The sequence below is a fragment of the Salmo salar genome, chromosome 19, assembly GCF_965601325.2.
Source record: "Salmo salar chromosome 19, fSalSal1, whole genome shotgun sequence".
Classification (NCBI taxonomy): Eukaryota; Metazoa; Chordata; class Actinopteri; order Salmoniformes; family Salmonidae; genus Salmo; species Salmo salar.
The window spans coordinates 61677137-61697472 of record NC_138309.1 but is presented as its reverse complement, the minus strand read 5'-3'; the positions used below and the strand labels follow the sequence as shown (position 1 = coordinate 61697472).

The 20336-nt window shown below is 41.6% G+C and overlaps 1 protein-coding gene across 1 annotated transcript in view; it reads right to left on the bottom strand.

Annotated features, from left to right (window-relative positions):
- ankfn1b (ankyrin repeat and fibronectin type III domain containing 1b) overlaps positions 1-20336 on the bottom strand; it is a 299590-nt gene that overhangs the window by 198420 nt on the left and 80834 nt on the right. The gene's annotated exons all lie outside the window — the stretch shown is intronic.

Here is a 20336-nt window from a genome sequence, read left to right as displayed (position 1 = left end):
ATGGACCCTGTCTCTGACCCCAACTCTCTGCAGGTGTCTCGGGGGGTGTTGGGATATGCAAGAAACACATTTCTAATACACAACTGTACAAGTGTGTAATAGGAAAAATATAGGCACACACCAATTAATTATATCACATTTATGTGGCACGTGCTGAACCATATGATCAAAAAAAGAGAGAACCACCTACCGATTTGTATACAGATCAATAACAATCATATTTACCAAGGTTTTCATCTCAATATAATGAAATAAGAGAGTAGTCATACGGTAGTAAATCAATATCTGTGGTAACACTATAACAAGTCTAATAGGCCTTACTCAGAATAATGCATTCACACAAAGCCACAATCAATATTAATAGGCTGTAACAGCAAAAACCTAGTCATAAATGTATATATGCCACTTAGCAGTCACTTTTAGCCAACGTGCAGTGAATGCATACATTTTCCTGTCATCCCAGATGGAATTGAACCCATGAACTTGGCGTTGCTAGCGCCACTATTAGGCAGACTTGCCATTAGACAGTAGAGGCAATTGCCTCAGGCCTCACTTCATCAAGGGGTCTCATGAGCTAGGCGTAAAAAATGATTAAAATAATTGATCTGCTTGATGGCCCCCCATGCTCCTCTCGAGGCACAATAAATCAAAATCTGTCTAAGCTAGAGGTATGTTTCACTGATGTCGGCCTTTCGCACCTGAGGAGGAAGGTGGCAGATCTACAGCGGTGTTTGTCAGACCAGGAGAAAGCTCAAAAATCGTTCTTCTGACGAAAACGTCTGTAGCGACTGAACGGTATGGCTTACAAATGAATATGACCCCTCTATGGAAAGATAAGACTCCCACGAACACAATGTTGTTTGTTCACAATTGTCTGAAGGTAGTAAATAGGGCATTTCCACGTCAAAGGTATACAGGTAATTCCACTGTACAAATCAATTTGAAAAATTCCTGAGCTTTCTTATATCTCGCAAATATAGGACAGACACTTCAAAACATACTTCCTTTTGATAAAACATTGTATTCTCTGTTCAATGCATTTCTATGGGCTAATAGCAGTAAGGCCAAATTCAATGTTTCATCAAATAATTGATTCATTTTTTTATATTCCTACAGGGGTCCTAAAACTCTAAATAAAATGGCAAAATTATCTTTGGTATGACCATCATAAAACAATTCCATATGTTAGTTTAGTAGTAGTCTCGTGTTGCCATACCTCCCCATAATCACTCTTGGAGGTCTGGAGAATTTTGCTTTGCAAAAACGGTTTGAACAGTCTGCTGGGAGCCCCATTTTTATTGGCTGTTACATTTGTCACTCGTTTCAGGAAACTAGGCGTATGTCGCACGTCTTTTTTTCTTTTTTTTTATCAAAATAAAAATATTTGGGGGCATACATTCCTTCTGGAACATGTGAAACCTTCATGTGCCTTAAAAACAAAATACGAAAGGAAACAAAATCATAACGAGCCTAGTTGGTTTAGCCACAGAAAAAGTCAGGAACCTTCCCGGTAGCCATGGTTGGCTGAGATAATGGATGGGCTGGACATGCCGAGAGATGAGTTTGGATTTGTCTCCTATGTGGCACGCTTCGGTCTATAACATGAAGTGCTTAGTATGTGTAGGTAATGTTTTATAAATTGTCTTTTTTGAAAGATATCATGAGGAACTGCACAAGTGTTGCTAAGGCTCTTCACTTTCTGGAGGACAGAGTTTTGAAATCAGTGGAATGCCCGGTGCAAGCAAAGTATGATAGCGTTTGAATGCAAATGCAGAGGGAGTCGAAAAGAGAACACAGAAGGCTGTTGTATAAAACACCTGTCTGGATTACATTTTCAAACTAAGGGCAACCATGGCATATGTGACAGAGAGGGAGAAGCATTCATCCATGTATACGGGTAAGAGACTCTAGCTGGCTACATTTCCAGATATTATGTTTCTTGGTTTCTAATTTTGTCAGAAAGTAATTTTCATTGCAAGTTAAAGTGTACTGTTAGTTGGCTGGCTGGCTCGCTATCATTACGTGTATGATCTGTGTAGTAATATTATTCATATCTCAGAGCCATTTGTATTGCTAGTTATAGCCTAATGTTAGCTAGCTAGCTGGTTAGCTTTAGCTACCTGTAGATTAATACAGGGTAGTAACGTTATGAGTTGGGATTATGGTTAATTGTTTAGCTAGCTAGGTAAATAAAAGACTCCACTATGCAAGTAACCATTTCACTGTACCGTTTACACCTTCTAACAAGCTAGATGGTCATTACTAATTTCATTTTTATACGGATGAGACTATTGGTGTTAAAATGCAGCAGTTATGCTATTTTGGACCCCCAGGCTGCTGATGTCATGTAGCCTGTCATTTTGTGTTTATACTTTTTCATAACGACAACGACAAGTTTGATGTCGGACGACAACAGAATGTTCATGTCGTCACTCCGACAACTGTATGTTAACTCCTCATCTCGACATGTCGACAGACGTAGTATAAACCAGCCTTTAGTCTTGAAATCTTTGGTTTAGCACATGGCCTCACATGTGAATCCTTAAAGAGGTTGGTGGGGCTTAGGCTTAAGAGGGTGTTATCAATGCTGAATGGGTGTAGACAAAGAAGAGCTCTCCAGTAGATGTCCCAAAACTTTAAGGGCCATTTTCTCAAAAGTGGAGTTACAAGTTTATCAACTTTCAAAGCAGAATTACTTTCCCATTAGTTCCTCAACTGCAGTGTATTATATACCATGTTCTAGCTCTGAGTCTCTACTTTTATCCAATGTAAAAAACACAATTTCAAATGTTGCTACATAAGACCGAATTGAGGAGGTCGGTCACATTTCAAGAACCCTCCCCCCACATGCTCTTTGCTGCTATGGGTTATGTTTATCAGTGTTTTCAGACTGGGAAGGACACATTTTGCAGAGAGTTGTTCCATATGCTAGTTTGCAACATTGTAGAAAATGGAAGAAAAACTGAATTCTGCTTTGTCAGAAGTGTGCTCTATACACAAAATCGACATACATCAACATATTTTGATGTGGTTTTAAAAGAGAAATCAGCGATTTCCCAGCCATCCTCACCATAGACTGTAAAAAGAATCGTCACGCACTGTTGCACCTACGACACTAATCTAGTGAGCACTATTGGGGCTCCGCTCAAGCAAGGCATTTGATTGATTTGATGTGTAGCGAGGCTTCACTGATTTACACCGGTTCTCCCTCCCTATTTAGCTATTTGTCTGCCATGAACTTCCCCAGGCTTACCCATATTAGGGAAGCCTGGTTCTCAACGAGGCTATCTTAGTAGAAACCCAGCCCCTGGCCCTTAGACTCTAGGGGGATACAATACACATTTCTTGAGTAAAAAGACAGGTGCTGATGATAATACTGCCATCGTCGTGGAGACAGAGGCAGAGGACATGTATGTGTAGCCCATGTATCTGATGCTGTCTGGACAAAAAAAGTTTCACTCACTCGGATTCTTTCTCCGGTGAGATAGTCTCAGCCACTTGTGAACTGAAGAAAAATTGGCGGGTGTTCAGATGTGGCGGGCTGTTCAGATGTGGAAATATTTTGGTAACCTACTTTTTGAAATTATTTGTTTGACAATCGGATGAAAACATCATGACTGGTTGTGTTCAATGGCACATTAACTTCTTTGGGCGAGGGGGCAGTATTTTCACATCCGGATAAAAAACGTACCCGATTTAATCTGGTTACGACTCCTGCCCAGTAACTAGAATATGCATATAATTATTGGCTTTGGATAGAAAACACCCTAAAGTTTCTAAAACTGTTTGAATGGTGTCTGTGAGTATAACAGAACTCCTATGGCGGTTAAAAACCTGAGAAGTTTCATGCAGGAAGTGGCCTGTCTGACAAGGTGTTGTTGTTCTTGCTTCTGTGTATTGAAGAGTCAGGATCTTAGCTGTAACGTGACATTTCCTAGGGCTCCAATAGGCTCTCAGAGCCCGGGAAAAACCTGAACGATGACGAGGCAGCCTCAGGCTGAAACACATTATCGCCTTTTCCAAGTGGCCCATCAGAGGACAATGGAATTAGGCGCGTGCCCGATTCGACCCCGTGCAGTATTTTCCTTCGGCTGTTTAGCTAATTGCAGATTCCCGGTCGGAATATTATCGCTTTTTTACGAGAATAATGGCATAAAAATGGATTTTAAACAGCGGTTGACATGCTTCGAAGTACGGTAATGGAATATTTAGAATTTTTTTGTCACGAAATGCGCCATGCGCGCGACCGTTATTTACCATTTCGGATAGTGTCTGGGACGCACGAACAAAACGCCGCTATTCGGATATAACGATGGATTATTTTGGACCAAACCAACATTTGTTATTGAAGTAGCAGTCCTGGGAGTGCATTCTGACGAAGAACAGGAAAGGTAAGACCATTTTTGTTATAGTAAATGGGATTTTGGTGAAGGCTAAATTTGCCGGGTGTCTAAATAGCTAGCCCTGTGATGCCGGGCTATCTACTCAGAATATTGCAAAATGTGCTTCATCCGAAAAGCTATTTTAAAATCGGACATATCGAGTGCATAGAGGAGTAATGTATCTATAATTCTTAAAATAATTGTTATGCTTTTTGTGAACGTTTATCGTGAGTAATTTAGTAAATTGTTAGTAAATTCTCCGGAAGTTTGCGGGGGGTATGCTTTTTCTGAACGTCACATGCTAATGTAAAAAGCTGGTTTTTGATATAAATATGAACTTGATTGAACAAAAAATGCATGTTTTGTATAACATAATGTCCTAGGTGTGTCATCTGATGAAGATCATCAAAGGTTAGTGCTGCATTTAGCTGTCTTCTGGGTTTTTGTAACATTATATGCTAGCTTGAAAAATGGGTGTCTGATTATTTCTGGCTGTGTACTCTGCTGACATAATCTAATGTTTTGCTTTCGTTGTAAAGCCTTTTTGAAATCGGACAGTGTGGTTAGATTAACGAGAGTCTTGTCTTTAAATAGCTGTAAAATAGTCATATGTTTGAGAAATTGAAGTAATAGCATTTCAAAGGTTTTGAAAATCGCGCCACAGGATTCAACTGGCTGTTACGTAGGTGGGACGAATTCGTCCCGCCGGTCCCATAGAGGTTAAAAGGTAATACATTTGTACAGTTAAATTGTGTCTTTACTATAAAACCCACCAAAAAATGTTATAGGAGGGGTGGTGGGGATGGAGGAGGAGCTCAGACTGGCCTTTGCCTGTGGCCTCCAAATCCCTAAGTCCACGCTTGGGTAGCGCCATGCTCTTACACACTCAGCCAAACAGGACCATACATGTCAGTCATGCTAATTATCTCCAAAGAAGCTGTCAAAACACAAATGTAACTTAATTAAATTCAGAGAAATGTCAGTCATGTCCCCTATGTGCAGGCTAGTAGTGTTTCTCAACCTCTGGTCCATGGATGGACCCGGCGTCGAACCATGAGATGTTGCTGACTACCCCAAGATGAGACGCTGACATACATTTGGCCAGTTCTACAGTGCTACTTTTATATGGTGCCCCAAGGAGGAAGTCCCAAGGTTGTGAAACACTGGGCTAATACGCCTTGTTGTGCGCCAACCGAAGTATGTCAGTGCTCAGAGTGAACAATATTATAGTAAGAACACTTTGTTCTTGGTCAGTATAGAATATTGAAGTTCATTTGATTAAATCATGGCAGAATACAGTTGAACATAGTTGAACTGAACAATTGAAGAAGAAGAAGAAAATCTGTTAGATTTAGATTTAGATTTGTACATTTAGGTAACATTTGTTGTGCCCAAACTGTCTGTGGGGTATGCTGGGTAATGTATTCCGTCTTAATGCAATATTTACACTGACCTTCTGAAGGGAATGCTCCCCAAACACAATTAATGAGGGACTGTGCTCTGTCCAAATGTCACATTATTGCATGAGAAGGCACTGAGTGAATACTGCACATCAATCCACACTTCACTATGGCTACGGTAGTGACTAAAGGAATACCTACGTGAGAATTCTGTTCATTGACTACAGCTCAGTGCTCAACACCATAGTGCTCTCGAAGCTCATCACTAAGCTAAGGATCCTGGGACTGAACACCTCCCTCTGCAACTGGATCCTGGACTTTCTGACTGGCCGCCCCCAGGTGGTGAGGGTAAGCAACAACACATCCGCCACGCTGACCCTCAACACGGGGGTCCCTCAAGGGTGCGTGCTTAGTCCCCTCCTGTACTCCCTCTTCACCCATGACTGCGTGGCCACACACAACTCCAACACCATCATTAAGTTTGCTAACGACACAACAGGGGTAGGCCTGATCACCGACTACGATGAGCCTTTAGGGAGGAGGTCAGAGACCTGGTAGTGTGGTGCTAGGACAACAACCTCTCCTTCAACATGAGTAAGACAAAGGAGCTGATCATGGACTACAGGAAACGGAGGGCCGAGCAAGCCCCCATTCACATCGAAGTGGAGTGGGTAGAGAGCTTCAAGTTACTCGGTGTCCACATCACTAAGGATCAATCATGGTCCAAACACACCAACACAGTCGTGAAGACGGCACGACAACGCCTCTTCCTCCTCAGGATGCCTAAAAAATTTGGCATGGGCCCTCAGATCCTCAAAAAGTTCTACAGCTGCACCATCGAGAGCATCTTCACTGGCTGCATCACCTCTTGGTATGGCAACTCCTTGGCATCCGACCACAAGTTTCTACAGAGGGTAGTGTGTACAGCCCCGTACATCACTGGGGCCGAGCTCCCTGCCATCCAGGACCTCGATACCAGGTGGTGTTAGAGAAAGGCCCAAAGAATTGTCAAAGACTCCATCCATCCATTTACACTCACCACATACACTGCTGCTACTGTTAATTTACTATCCTTTTGCTTAGTCACTTTACCCATACCTATATGTACAGTACATTGCTACCTCAATTACCTCGTACCCCTGCACATCGACTCAGTACTGGTACTCCCTGTATTTAGCCATGTTATTTTGTACTCCCTATATACTCAATAGCCATGTAATTTTCTACTCCCTATATACTGTGTATAGCCATGTTATTTTCTACTCCCTATATACTGTATAGACATGTTATTTTCTACTCCCTATATACTGTATAGCCATGTTATTTTCTACTCCCTATACACTGTACAGTATATAGCCATGTTATTTTCTACTCCCTATATTCTGTATAGCCATGTTATTTTCTACTCCCTATACGCTGTACTGTATATAGCCATGTTATTTTCTACTCCCTATATACTGTATTTTTGGACACCGATTTGGCTGATTATTATTATTTTATTTTTTTTCACCTTTATTTACCTAGGCAAGTCAGTTAAGAACACATTCTTATTTTCAATGACGGCCTAGGAACGGTGGGTTGTCAGCTCGGGGATTCAATCTTGCAACCTTACGGTTAACTAGTCCAACGCTCTAACCACCTGCCTTACATTGCACTCCACGAGGAGCCTGCCTGTTACGCGAATGCAGTAAGAAGCCAAGGTAAGTTGCTAGCTAGCATTAAACTTATCTTATAAAAAACAATCAATCAATCATAATCACTAGTTAACTACATTAGGTTGATGATATTACTAGTTTATCTAGCGTGTCCTGCGTTGCATATAATCGATGCGGTGCGCATTCGCAAAAAAAGACTGTCGTTGCTCCAACGTGTACCTAACCATAAACATCAATGCCTTTCTTAAAATCAATACACAAGTATACTGCTCAAAAAAATAAAGGGAACACTTAAACAACACATCCTAGATCTGAATGAAATAAATAATCTTATTAAATACTTTTTTCTTTACATAGTTGAATGTGCTGACAACAAAATCACACCAAAATAATCAATGGAAATCCAATTTATCAACCCATGGAGGTCTGGATTTGGAGTCACACTCAAAATTAAAGTGGAAAACCACACTACAGGCTGATCCAACTTTGATGTAATGTCATTAAAACAACTCAAAATGAGGCTCAGTAGTGTGTGTGGCCTCCACGTGCTTGTATGACCTCCCTACAACGCCTGGGCATGCTCCTGATGAGGTGGCGGATGGTCTCCTGAGGGATCTCTTCCCAGACCTGGACTAAAGCATCCGCCAACTCCTGGACAGTCTGTGGTGCAACGTGGCGTTGGTGGATGGAGCGAGACATGATGTCCCAGATGTGCTCAATTGGATTCAGGTCTGGGGAACAGGCGGCCCAGTCCATAGCATCAATGCCTTCCTCTTGCAGGAACTGCTGACACACTCCAGCCACATGAGGTCTAGCATTGTCTTGCATTAGGAGGAACCCAGGGCCAACCGCACCAGCATATGGTCTCACAAGGGGTCTGAGGATCTCATCTCGGTACCTAATGGCAGTCAGGCTACCTCTGGCGAGCACATGGAGGGCTGTGCGGCCCCCCAAAGAAATGCCACCCCACACCATGACTGACCCACCGCCAAACCGGTCATGCTGGAGGATGTTGCAGGCAGCAGAACGTTCTCCACGGTGTCTCCAGACTCTGTCACGTCTGTCACGTGCTCAGTGTGAACCTGCTTTCATCTGTGAAGAGCACAGGGCGCCAGTGGCGAATTTGCCAATCTTGGTGTTCTCTGGCAAATGCCAAACGTCCTGCACGATGTTGGGCTGTAAGCACAACCCACACCTGTGGACGTCGGGCCCTCATACCACCCTCATGGAGTCTGTTTCTGACCATTTGAGCAGACACATGCACATTTGTGGCCTGCTGGAGGTCATTTTGCAGGGCTCTGGCAGTGCTCCTCCTGCTCCTCCTTGCACAAAGGCGGAGGTAGCGGTCCTGTTGCTGGGTTGTTGCTCTCCTACGGCCTCCTCCACGTCTCCTGATGTACTGGCCTGTCTCCTGGTAGCGCCTCCATGCTCTGGACACTACGCTGACAGACACAGCAAACCTTCTTGCCACAGCTCGCATTGATGTGCCATCCTGGATGAGCTGCACTACCTGAGCCACTTGTGTGGGTTGTAGACTCCGTCTCATGCTACCACTAGAGTGAAAGCACCGCCAACATTCAAAAGTGACCAAAACATCAGCCAGGAAGCATAGGAACTGAGAAGTGGTCTGTGCAGAACCACTCCTTTATTGGGGGTGTCTTGCTAATTGCCTATAATTTCCACCTGTTGTCTATTCCATTTGCACAACAGCATGTGAAATGTATTGTCAATCAGTGTTGCTTCCTAAGTGGACAGTTTGATTTCACAGAAGTGTGATTGACTTGGAGTTACATTGTGTTGTTTAAGTGTTCCCTTTATTTTTTTGAGCAGTGTATATATTTTTAAATCTGCATATTCAGTTAATATTGCCTGCAAACATGAATTACTTTTAACTAGCAAAATTGTGTCACTTCTCTTGCAACAGAGTCAGGGTATATGCAGCAGTTAGGGCCGCTTGGCTCGTTGCGAACTGTGTGAAGACTATTTCTTCCTAACAAAGACAGCCAACTTCGCCAAACGGGGGATGATTTAACAAGCGCATTTGCGAAAAAAAGCACAATCGTTGCACGACTGTACCTAACCATAAACATCAATGCCTTTCTTAAAATCAATACACAGAAGTATATATTTTTAAACCTGCATATTTAGCTAAAAGAAATCCAGCTTAGCAGGCAATATTAACCAGGTGAAATTGTGTCATTTCTCTTGCGTTCATTGCACGCAGAGTCAGGGTATATGCAACAGTTCGGGCCGCCTGGCTCGTTGCGAACTAATTTGCCAGAATTTTACGTCATTATGACATAACATTGAAGGTTGTGCAATATAACAGGAATATTTAGACTTATGGATGCCACCCGTTAGATAAAATACGGAAAGGTTCCGTATTTCCCTGAAAGAATAAACGTTTTGTTTTCGAGATGACAGTTTCCGGATTCGACCATATTAATGACCTAAGGCTCGTATTTCTGTGTGTTATTATGTTATAATTAAGTCTATGATTTGATAGAGCAGTCTGACTGAGCGATGGTAGGCACCAGCAGGCTCGTAAGCATTCATTCAAACAGCACTTCGTGCGTTTTGCCAGCAACTCTTCGAAATGCTTCAAGCATTGCGCTGTTTATGACTTCAAGCCTATCAACTCCCGAGATTAGGCTGGTGTAACCGATGTGAAATGGCTAGCTAGTTAGCGGGGTGCGCGCTAATAGCGTTTCAAACGTCACTCGCTCTGAGACTTGGAGTAGTTTTTCCCCTTGTTCTGCATGGGTAACGCTGCTTTGAGGGTGGCTGTTGTCGATGTGTTCCTGGTTCGAGCCCAGGTAGGAGCGAGGAGAGGGACGGAAGCTATACTGTTACACTGGCAATACTAAAGTGCCTATAAGAACATCCAATAGTCAAAGGTATATGAAATACAAATCATATAGAGAGAAATAGTCCTATAATTCCTACAATAATAACTACAACCTAAAACTTCTTACCTGGGAATATTGAAGACTCATATTAAAAGGAACCACCAGCTTTCTTATGTTCTCATGTTCTGAGCAAGGAACTTAAACGTTTGCTTTCTTACATGGCACATATTGCACTTTTACTTTCTTCTCCAACACTTTGTTTTTGCATTATTTAAACCAAATTGAACATGTTTCCTTATTTATTTGAGGCTAAATTGATTTTATTGATGTATTATATTAAGTTAAAATAAGTGTTCATTCAGTATTGTTGTAATTGTCATTATTACAAAAAAAATAAAAAATAAAATAAAGAAAAATAATAATAATTAAAAAAAATATATATATAATAATAAATAAAATTGTCTGATTAATCGGCATCGGGTTTTTTGGTCCTCCAATAATCGGTATCGGCGTTGAAAAATCATAATCGGTCGACCTTTACCCTATACATGTAAGGGGTGTGTACTGGCGGCAGAGAAGTCAGACGCAGGAGAGTAAAAACTGTGTTTCCAACGGCGCAGTTTAATAATAAAACCCACCGGAAAACAGAACAATGAATAAATGGGTACAAAACCCGACGCACACCAGACATAACGTGCACAAGCACTTACAATAAACAATTCCGGACAAGTACATGGGGGGGAAAGAGGGTTAAATACACAACATGTAATGAATGGAATTGGAACCAGGTGTGTGGGAAGCCAAGACAAAACAAATGGAAAATGAAAGGTGGATCGGCAATGGCTAGAAGACCGGTGACGTCGACCGCCGAACGTCGCCCGAACAAGGAGAGGGACTGACTTCGGAGGACGTCGTGACAATACACTGTACTGTATTTAGCCATGTTATTTTCCACTCCCTATATAGTGTATATTTACATTTACATTTAAGTCATTTAGCAGACGCTCTTATCCAGAGCGACTTACAAAATGGTGCATTCACATATCGTATATGTAACGGCCGTCGTAGGAAGTGGACCAAAATGCAGCGGGTACGTGAATGCTCATCTTTATTTTATGACGCACACTATACAAAACAACAAAACGAAAAAAACGAACGACAGCTAAACAGTAATGCAGGCTAAACATAGCAGTGCACAAACAACCTCCCACAATTCCCATAACAAACACACCCCTATACATAGGACCTTCAATCAGAGGCAACGAGGAACAGCTGCCTCCAATTGAAGGCCCAATCCCAATTAACTAAACATAGACTAGACTGAACATAGAAATACACTAACATAGAACATAGACCAAACCCCCGGAAACTCTAAACAAACACCCCTCTACATAAACACACACCCGAACCACATAAAACAAATACCCCCCTGCCACGTCCTGACCAAACTACAATAACAAATGACCCCTTTACTGGTCAGAACGTGACAGTATATAGCCATGTTATTTTCTACTCCCTATATTCTGTATATAGTCATGCCATTTTCTACTCCCTATATACTGTATATAGCCATGTTATTTTCTACTCCCTCTATACTGTATATAGCCATGTTATTTTCTACTCCCTATATACTTCATATAGCCATGTTATTTTCTACTCCCTATACACTTTATATAGCCATGCTATTTTCTACTCCCTATATACTGTATAGCCATGTTATTTTCTACTCCCTATATACTGTATAGCCATGTTATTTTCTACTCCCTATATACTGTATGTCACGCCCTGACCTGAGAGAGACTGTTTGTTTCTCTATGTGGTTAGGTCAGGGTGTGGGGTGGGCATTCTATGGTGTCTATTTCTTTGTGTTGAGCCGAGTATGGTTCCTAATCAGAGGCAGCTGTCTATCGTTGTCATACTTAGGCAGCCTTTCCACACCTGTAGTTGTGGGATCTTAATGTTGTACTGCTTGTTAAGCCTACAAGACGTGACGGTCGTTATCATTGTTTATTATTTTTGTTTGTAGTGTTCTGAGGTAAAATAAATACACGATGAACACTTACCACGCTGCGCTTTGGTCCACTCCTTTTGACGAACGTGACACTGTATATAGCAATGTTATTTTCTACTCCCTATATACTGTATATAGCCATGTTATTTCTACTCCCTATATACTCTAAAGCCATGTTATTTTCTACTTCCTATATACTCTATAGCCATGTTATTTTCTACTCCCTATATTCGGTATATAGCCATGTTATTTTCTACTCCCTATATACTGTATATGGCCATGTTATTTTCTACTCCATATATACTTTATATAGCCATGTTATTTTCTACTCCCTGTATACTGTATATAGCCATGTCATTTTCTACTCCCTATATACTGTATATAGCCATGTTATTTTCTACTCCCTATATTCTGTATAGCCATGTAATTTTCTACTCCCTATATACTATATAGCCATGTTATTTTCTACTCGCTATATACTGTATAGCCATGTTATTTTCTACTCCCTATATACTGTATATAGCCATGTTATTTTCTACTCCCTATATTCTGTATAGCCATGTTATTTTCTACTCCCTATATACCTTATATAGCCATGTTATTTTCTACTCCCTATATACCTTATATAGCCATGTTATTTTCTACTCCCTATATACCTTATATAGCCATGTTATTTTCTACTCCCTATATACTGTACTGTATGTTGCCATGTTATTTTCTACTCCCTATATACTATATAGCCATGTTTTTTTCTACTCGCTATATACTATATAGCCATGTTATTTTCTACTCGCTATATACTGTATAGCCATGTTATTTTCTACTCCCTATATTCTGTATAGCCATGTTATTTTCTACTCCCTATATACCTTATATAGCCATGTTATTTTCTACTCCCTATATACTGTACTGTATGTTGCCATGTTATTTTCTACTCCCTATATACTGTATATAACCATGTTATTTTCTACTCCCTATATACTCTATAGCCATGTTATTTTCTACTCCCTATATAGTATTTTATTTCATTTTATTTATTTGTCTTCAGGCTATTTGTGTGTGAGAGAAACTCTTCTGTGTCTGTTTATGTTTTCAGAGAGGAGAAAGTGAGTGTGAGGGAAAAATAATTATACTGTAGTTTATGTGTGTGCATGTGTGTGTGTGTGTCTGTGTGAGTCTGTGTGCATGCGTGTGTGGGCATATATATGTTCATTTAATTTCAGTATGTGTGTGCACGTGTGTATGTGTGTGTGTGTGTGAGCCAGGTGACCTCTCCCTCTCAGGGACAGAGGTAAACGCCAGCGGTGATGCCGTTGAAGTGGCTGCTGGGTAGAGCTCCCCAGCACGTTGTGTGTGCTGGTGGGATTAGACCCTCACAGCGAGGCTCCCGTGTAGGCACCTCCCCTCGCTGCTTCTCCCAATGACACCCCTTTGCCAGATAAGAAACCAGCGGAGGAAAATAAATTACTTCTTCCCACATGCCAAGTGAGATGAGTTGGGAAAGCCCTGTCTCGGCGCTCTCTCTTTCTTTCTTTCTTGCTTTCTTTCCCTCTCCGCTCTTTCCCTTTCTTTTTTCTCTCGCTCTCTCTTTCCATTTGTCTACTTATCTCTCTCTCCCTCAACCCCCTCCTTTTCCCTCTCTTACAAAACTCCAAGAAGGACCCAGACCATGTCTAAACCCTTTTACAGGATACACTGAGGATTTTAGCAGGCAGCTTTGGAACTGATAGTGCAGAACAAGTGTTATTTGAAATCCTCCCAAGCCAAACACTGCTGAATCTGCCAGCCAGGTAGTAAAAAAAGAAAAAAAAAGATGGCGTTTGCAGAGTGTTTGGCTTGAGATGAATTAGATGGGTTGTGGACATCCATCACGGCAGGCTATTGAGCAAATTGACAGCGCTGTACCTCCAAGTCATAGTCAGCAAATCTAAAGGGCTGTGGCTTAGAGAGAGAGGAGACAGCTGACTGGTGTCAGCTGAAAAACATCCCAATGATTTAGAACCCATCAGCTGTAGACACTGAAATCTGACGTGGGATCAGTTTATCAAAGGTAAAACTGAGTGTGGTTATGGTAATGTAATTAAACTAGAGTGAGTGAATGACTATTGATCCTTTGATAATGAATGTGTTGCTACTGGAGATTTACAGTTGGTTTCTATCTATGCACAGCACACCATATTTTTTAAGTTTAAATTGGGCCTTACAATAGATTTGGGATCAGATTTCCCTACCCTCAACCCTTACCTTTACCATTAGGAGGGAGAAAAATATCTGACCTTTGGCCAGTGGTTAGGAACCACCTCGAGGGGAGGACCCGGACGAAAGTAACGCTTTTAGTTTTTTCCCTAATCACTCAGAGACCGATAAATCTAGAGACACCATATTTTATGACAAACAACTTATATATGTCCCCTACCATTAGCAACTGTAATTTAAGTTCTAGTGTAAATTAGTTTCAATTAAATAGACTGAGAAAATAACTACCGCAACGTTACTTTTTTACCTCAAATCAAATCGTATTTGTCACATGCGCCGAGTACAACAGGTGTAGTAGACCTTACCGGTCTGTTCGGGCCTCCTTTTCCTATAGTTCCACACTGCCAAGTCTCTGACGAGCACTTAACCAACAATGCAGTTAAGAAAATATTTACTAAACTAAAGTAAAAAAAATACAAATACAATAACGAGGCTATATACATACAGGTACTGAGTCAATGTGTGGGGGTACAGGAAAGTTGAGGTAATTTAGGTAATATGTACATGTAGGTAGGGGTAAAGTGACTATGCATAGATAAGAGAGTGAGTAGGGCAAGAAGGGTATTCTATGCCATCAAAAGGAACATAAAATTTGACATACCAATTAGGATCGAGCTAAAAATACTTGAATCAGTTATAGAACCCATTGCCCTTTATGGTTGTAAGGTCTGGGATCCGCTCACCAACCAAGAATTCACAAAAAACGCAGAATTAGGCCGATACCCGCTAATTATCAAAATCCAGAAAAGCCGTTAAAATCTACAACCACCTAAAAGGAAGTGATTCCCAAACCTTCCATAACAAAACCATCACCTACAGAGAGATGAACCTGGAGAAGAGTCCCGTAAGCAAGCTGGTCCTGGAGCTCTGTTCACAAACACAAACACACCCCACAGAGCCCCAGGACAGCAACACAATTAGACCCAACCAAATCATGAGAAAACAAAAAGATAATTACTTGACACATTGGAAAGAATTAACAAAAAAACTGAACCAACTAGAATGCTATTTGGCCCTAAACAGAGAGTACACTGTGGCAGAATACCTGACCACTGTGACTGATCCAAAATTAAGGAAAGATTTGACTATGTACAGACTCAGTGAGCATAGCCTTGCCATTGAGAAAGGCTGCCGTAGGCAGACCTGGCTCTCAAGAAAAGACAGGCTATGTACACACTGCCCACAAACGGAGGTGGAAACTGAGCTGCACTTCCTAACCTCCTGCCAAATGTATGACCATATTAGAGACACATATTTCCCTCAGATAACACAGATCCACAAAGGGTTTGAAAACAAACCTGATTTTGATAAACTCACATATCTACTGTGTGAAATACCACAGTGTGCCATCACAGCAGCAATATTTATGACCTGTTGCCACAAGAAAAGGTCAACCAGTGAAGAACAAACACCATCGTAAATACAACCCATATTTATGCTTATTTATTTTCCCTTTTGTACTTTAACCATTTGTACATCGTTACAACACTGTATATATACACATAATATGACATTTGTAATGTCTTTATTATTTTGGAACTTCTGTGAGTGTAATGTTTACTGTTCATTTTTATTGTTTATTTCACTTTTGTATATTATCTACTTCACTTGCTTTGGCAATGTTAACATATGTTTCCCATGCCAATAAAGCCCCTTGAATTGAATAGCAGCCGTGAAAAAAAAGAAGGGGGGACAATGCAAATAGTCTGGGTAGCCATTTGATCAATTTTTCTCTTATGGTTTGGTGGTCTTATGGAAGCTGTTAAGGACACTTTTGGACCTAGACTTGGCGCTCCGGTACCGCTTGCTGTGCGGTAGCAGAGAGAACAGTCAATGACTTGGGTGACTAGAGTCTTTGACAAATTTTGGGTCCTTCCTCTGACACAGCCTAGTATAATGGTCCAGGATAGCGGGAGCTTGGCCCCAGTGATGTACTGGGTCATACGCATTACCCTCTGTAGCGCCTTGTGGTCGGATGCCGAGCAGTTTCCATACCAGGCGGTGATGCAGCCGGTCAGGATGCTCTCAATGTTGCAGCTGTCAAACCTTTTGAGGATCTGGGGACCTATGCCCAATCTTTTCAGTCTCCTGAGGGGGAATAGGTGTTGCCGTGCCCTCTTCACGACTGTCTTGGTGTGTTTGGACCATGATAGTTTGTTGGTGATTTGGACACCAAGGAACTTGAAGCTCTCGACCCACTCCACTTCAGCCCCGTCGATGTTAATGGGGGTCTGTTCGGGCCTCCTGTTCCTATAGTCCCATACTGCCAAGTCTCTGACCTGCTCCCTATAAGCTGTCTCATCATTGTCGGTGATCAGGCCTACCACTGTTGTGTCGTCAGCAAACTTGATGATGGTGTTGGATTTGTGCTTGGCCACGCAGTCGTGGGTGAACAGGGAGTACAGGAGGGGACTAAGCATGCACCCCTGAGGGTGCCCCCGTGTTGAGGATCAGTGTGGCAGATGTGTTGTTGCCTACCCTTACCACCTGGGGGCGGCCTGTCAGCAAGTCCAGGATCCAGTTGCAGAGGGAGGTGTTTAGTCCCAGGGTCCTTAGCTTAGTGATGCGCTTTATGGGCACTATGGTGTTGAACACTGAGCTGTAGTCAATGAACAGCATTCTCACATAGGTGTTCCTTTTTTCCAGGTGGGAAAGGGCAGTGTGGAGTGCAATTGAGATTGAGTCATCTATGGATCTGTTGGGATGCTATTCAAATTGGAGTGGGTCTAGGGTTTCCAGAATGATGGTGTTGATGTTTGTTTTATTTATTACAGACTCGGTCAGGGAGATGTTGAAAATGTCAGTGAAGACACTTTCCAGTTGGTCAGCGCATGCTCAGAGTTTAAAGATCTTGCTCACATCGGCTACGGAGAGCGTGATCACACAGTCGTCCAGAACAGCTGGTGTGCTCATGCATGCTTCAGTGTTGCTTGCCTCGAAGCGAGCATAAAAAGGCATTTTGCCCGTCTGATAGGCTCACGTCACTGGGCAGCTCATGGATTGGTAATAGTTTGCAAGCCCTGCCACATCTGACGAGTGACAGAGCTGGTGTAGTAGGATTCAATCTTCGTCCTGTATTGACGCTTTGCCTGTTTGATGGTTCGTCTGAGGGCATAGCAGGATTTTTTTTTAAGCGTCCGGATTAGTGTCCTGCTCCAAGAAAGCAGCAGTTCTAGCCTTTAGTTCGGTGCGATGTTGCCTGTAATCCATGGCTTCTGGTTGGGATATGTACGTATCCATGGCTTCTGGTTGGGATATGTACTTTCGGTCACTGTGGGGTCGACGTCGTCGATGCACTTATTGATGAAGCCGGTGACTGAGATGGTATACTCCTCAATGCCAGGGGCACAACATTGGTTTTAGAAATGGGGGGGAATATCTTGGTGGGGGGTCTGGGGTCCTCCCATTTTTGGGGGCATCTAAAGCTAATTTCCTGTATTTCTACACAATCTAATATGACCCATGGCCCTTCTAGCCGTCTCTATGTAGAACAACATAAAGTAGGCAAACATGCCCAGTCGTCAAGCTAGGTAAGAGATCATTATTAATATGTTTAAGTGATTGATAAGACTGAACTAGATAAATGATAATTCAATAATCAATATTGTGTTGCACCTTTAAACAATAGCCAAACAAATGAACAACTCTAACAAATAATGTACAAAGACTTTTGATTTTATTTATTAAGACTTCCTCTACATAAAATTTCAGCCAGCCCGAGCCGCCTGCACGCCCAACCCCCACCATCTTTTTTTTATGTCTCAAGGAAAGGTTTGGAAAACAAACGTTTTATAAAAACACATACACCTACACATTAACACACAGAAACAGTACACCCTCAATATAATTCATATCATAGGCCTAATAGTACTGTAGAACTCTTTTTATCTGCATACAATATAGTTGGGTCACCCAGTCCTGCCCCTAGGGATCCACCGCCCTGCATTGCTTTAGGATCTTAGTGAAACCTTCGTTATTAGTTTAAGGTGTGTTAGGCCAAGGCCAGATTGACAAAGCATGTTAAACAAAACATACAGTATTTGCATATGTTATGGTCTTGTGAAGGCTGGCTGAATTCTGCCAAAGAGTATGTTCTTCTATGTCAGCATGTCTCCAGATTATCCCCCAGGGCCAGGACTGAGCAGCCCAGCAGCTAGGGATTGCCTAAATAGTTATCTACCCTGACGTGGGCATTTTTTTCAATACAGACTCCTTTTGTCGTTCTGTATTCCATATAAAGCATCCGGACCTTATGAAAGTTGCACAGTACACCCTTAATCTTGTAATAAATCAAATCTAGTGATACATAACTTGACATTTCTCCCATCCATTGTGGGAAGATAACCAACCTTCCAATAATGGCAATGCATTTCTTAGTCATTATAAATGCTAGGTTTCTTCTGATCACAGTCTCCAGTATCAACATTACTAAGCAAACAAAAACAGGGAGAAGGGATAATCTGTAGACATGCTGACATAGAAGAACATACTCTGTGGCAGAATTCAGCCAGCCTTCACAAGACCATAACAGAAGCGAATACTGTATGTTCCCTTTTTGTCTTTTACACCTCCAGCAGAATAATTACATTTCTGTGTGCATGATATTCAGTTTTACTGGCATATAGTACGTTCTTTGAATGGTTTTAAACTGCAGTAATTTATGTCTAAGATTATATGAACATGACTGGGCAATCTAATGTATATATTCATCATCATCAATAGCTTCTCCCAGGTCTTCTTCACATTTTTGTTAAACATGCTTTGTGTTATCGGGAAAAGCCTCTATTTGTCAGACTGACTTAAAATAGTTCCAATCTTTGAAGCTTCTTGCTTGTCCAGTTTTTCCTGCACAGAGAAAATAGTGTTGTATCTGCAAAAATTCAACTCATCTCCATCACTGATTGGTCTTCCCTGGCTATCTGACCCTGGTGAGACCCCTGTCACCATCTGATCCTGCTCACATGAGGCATGACAAAGAGTTACATTGGTGTACATTTATACATTATATTATCCAGGAATAATGCTTCAACAATTGAAATTACCATTATTCCCAGATTGTAGGTCTACCCATCAACTCAAGATCAAACTTAGTATCCATTCACTGATTGTTATAATACACTGCAAAATTCACCTGAGCTCTGTAGGCTGGTCTTCCCTGGCTGTCTGACCCTGCAGGGACACCTGTCACCATCTTATCCTGCTAAGACATGATGAGCATTATGTTGTGTACTGACTGTGCACCATGACAGTGAAGCCTGTAGAGCTGTTTATACTGTGCCAATGTGAAAAGTAGGGAATTAGCTAGGGAAACTGACAGATCAATAATGTTACATCGCTATACTGACTAATAAAAAAAAAACTCACTGCACTGACACGGTAGAAACGCTCATTCCACTGAAAAAAAATGTCAGAGTATCGGTCTTCAATCATTTGTCTCTAGTTTCATTGTTTGATTCAGGTCTAAAATAATAGCTGAAGTTAATGAGCTAGCTAGCTAGCTACATTTAGCCAACTTTTGGCTAGCTCTGCTAGCTAATGGTACAATGGTACATCATCAAATGTACTTCAGTTGAAACCAGACAAAACAAAGGCTACATAACATTGCTATACACACACACACAACAGCTGCTAGATACTGCTACCTGACAGATAGCTATAGGCTAGCTAGAGGTTAACTTGCTGTGGTAGCTGCTAGCAAGCTAACTAGGTGCTAATACAGTTCATTTACTTCAGTCGAGAGAGGATGAAACATTATCTAACTTAAAATGTCAGTTACACTACTA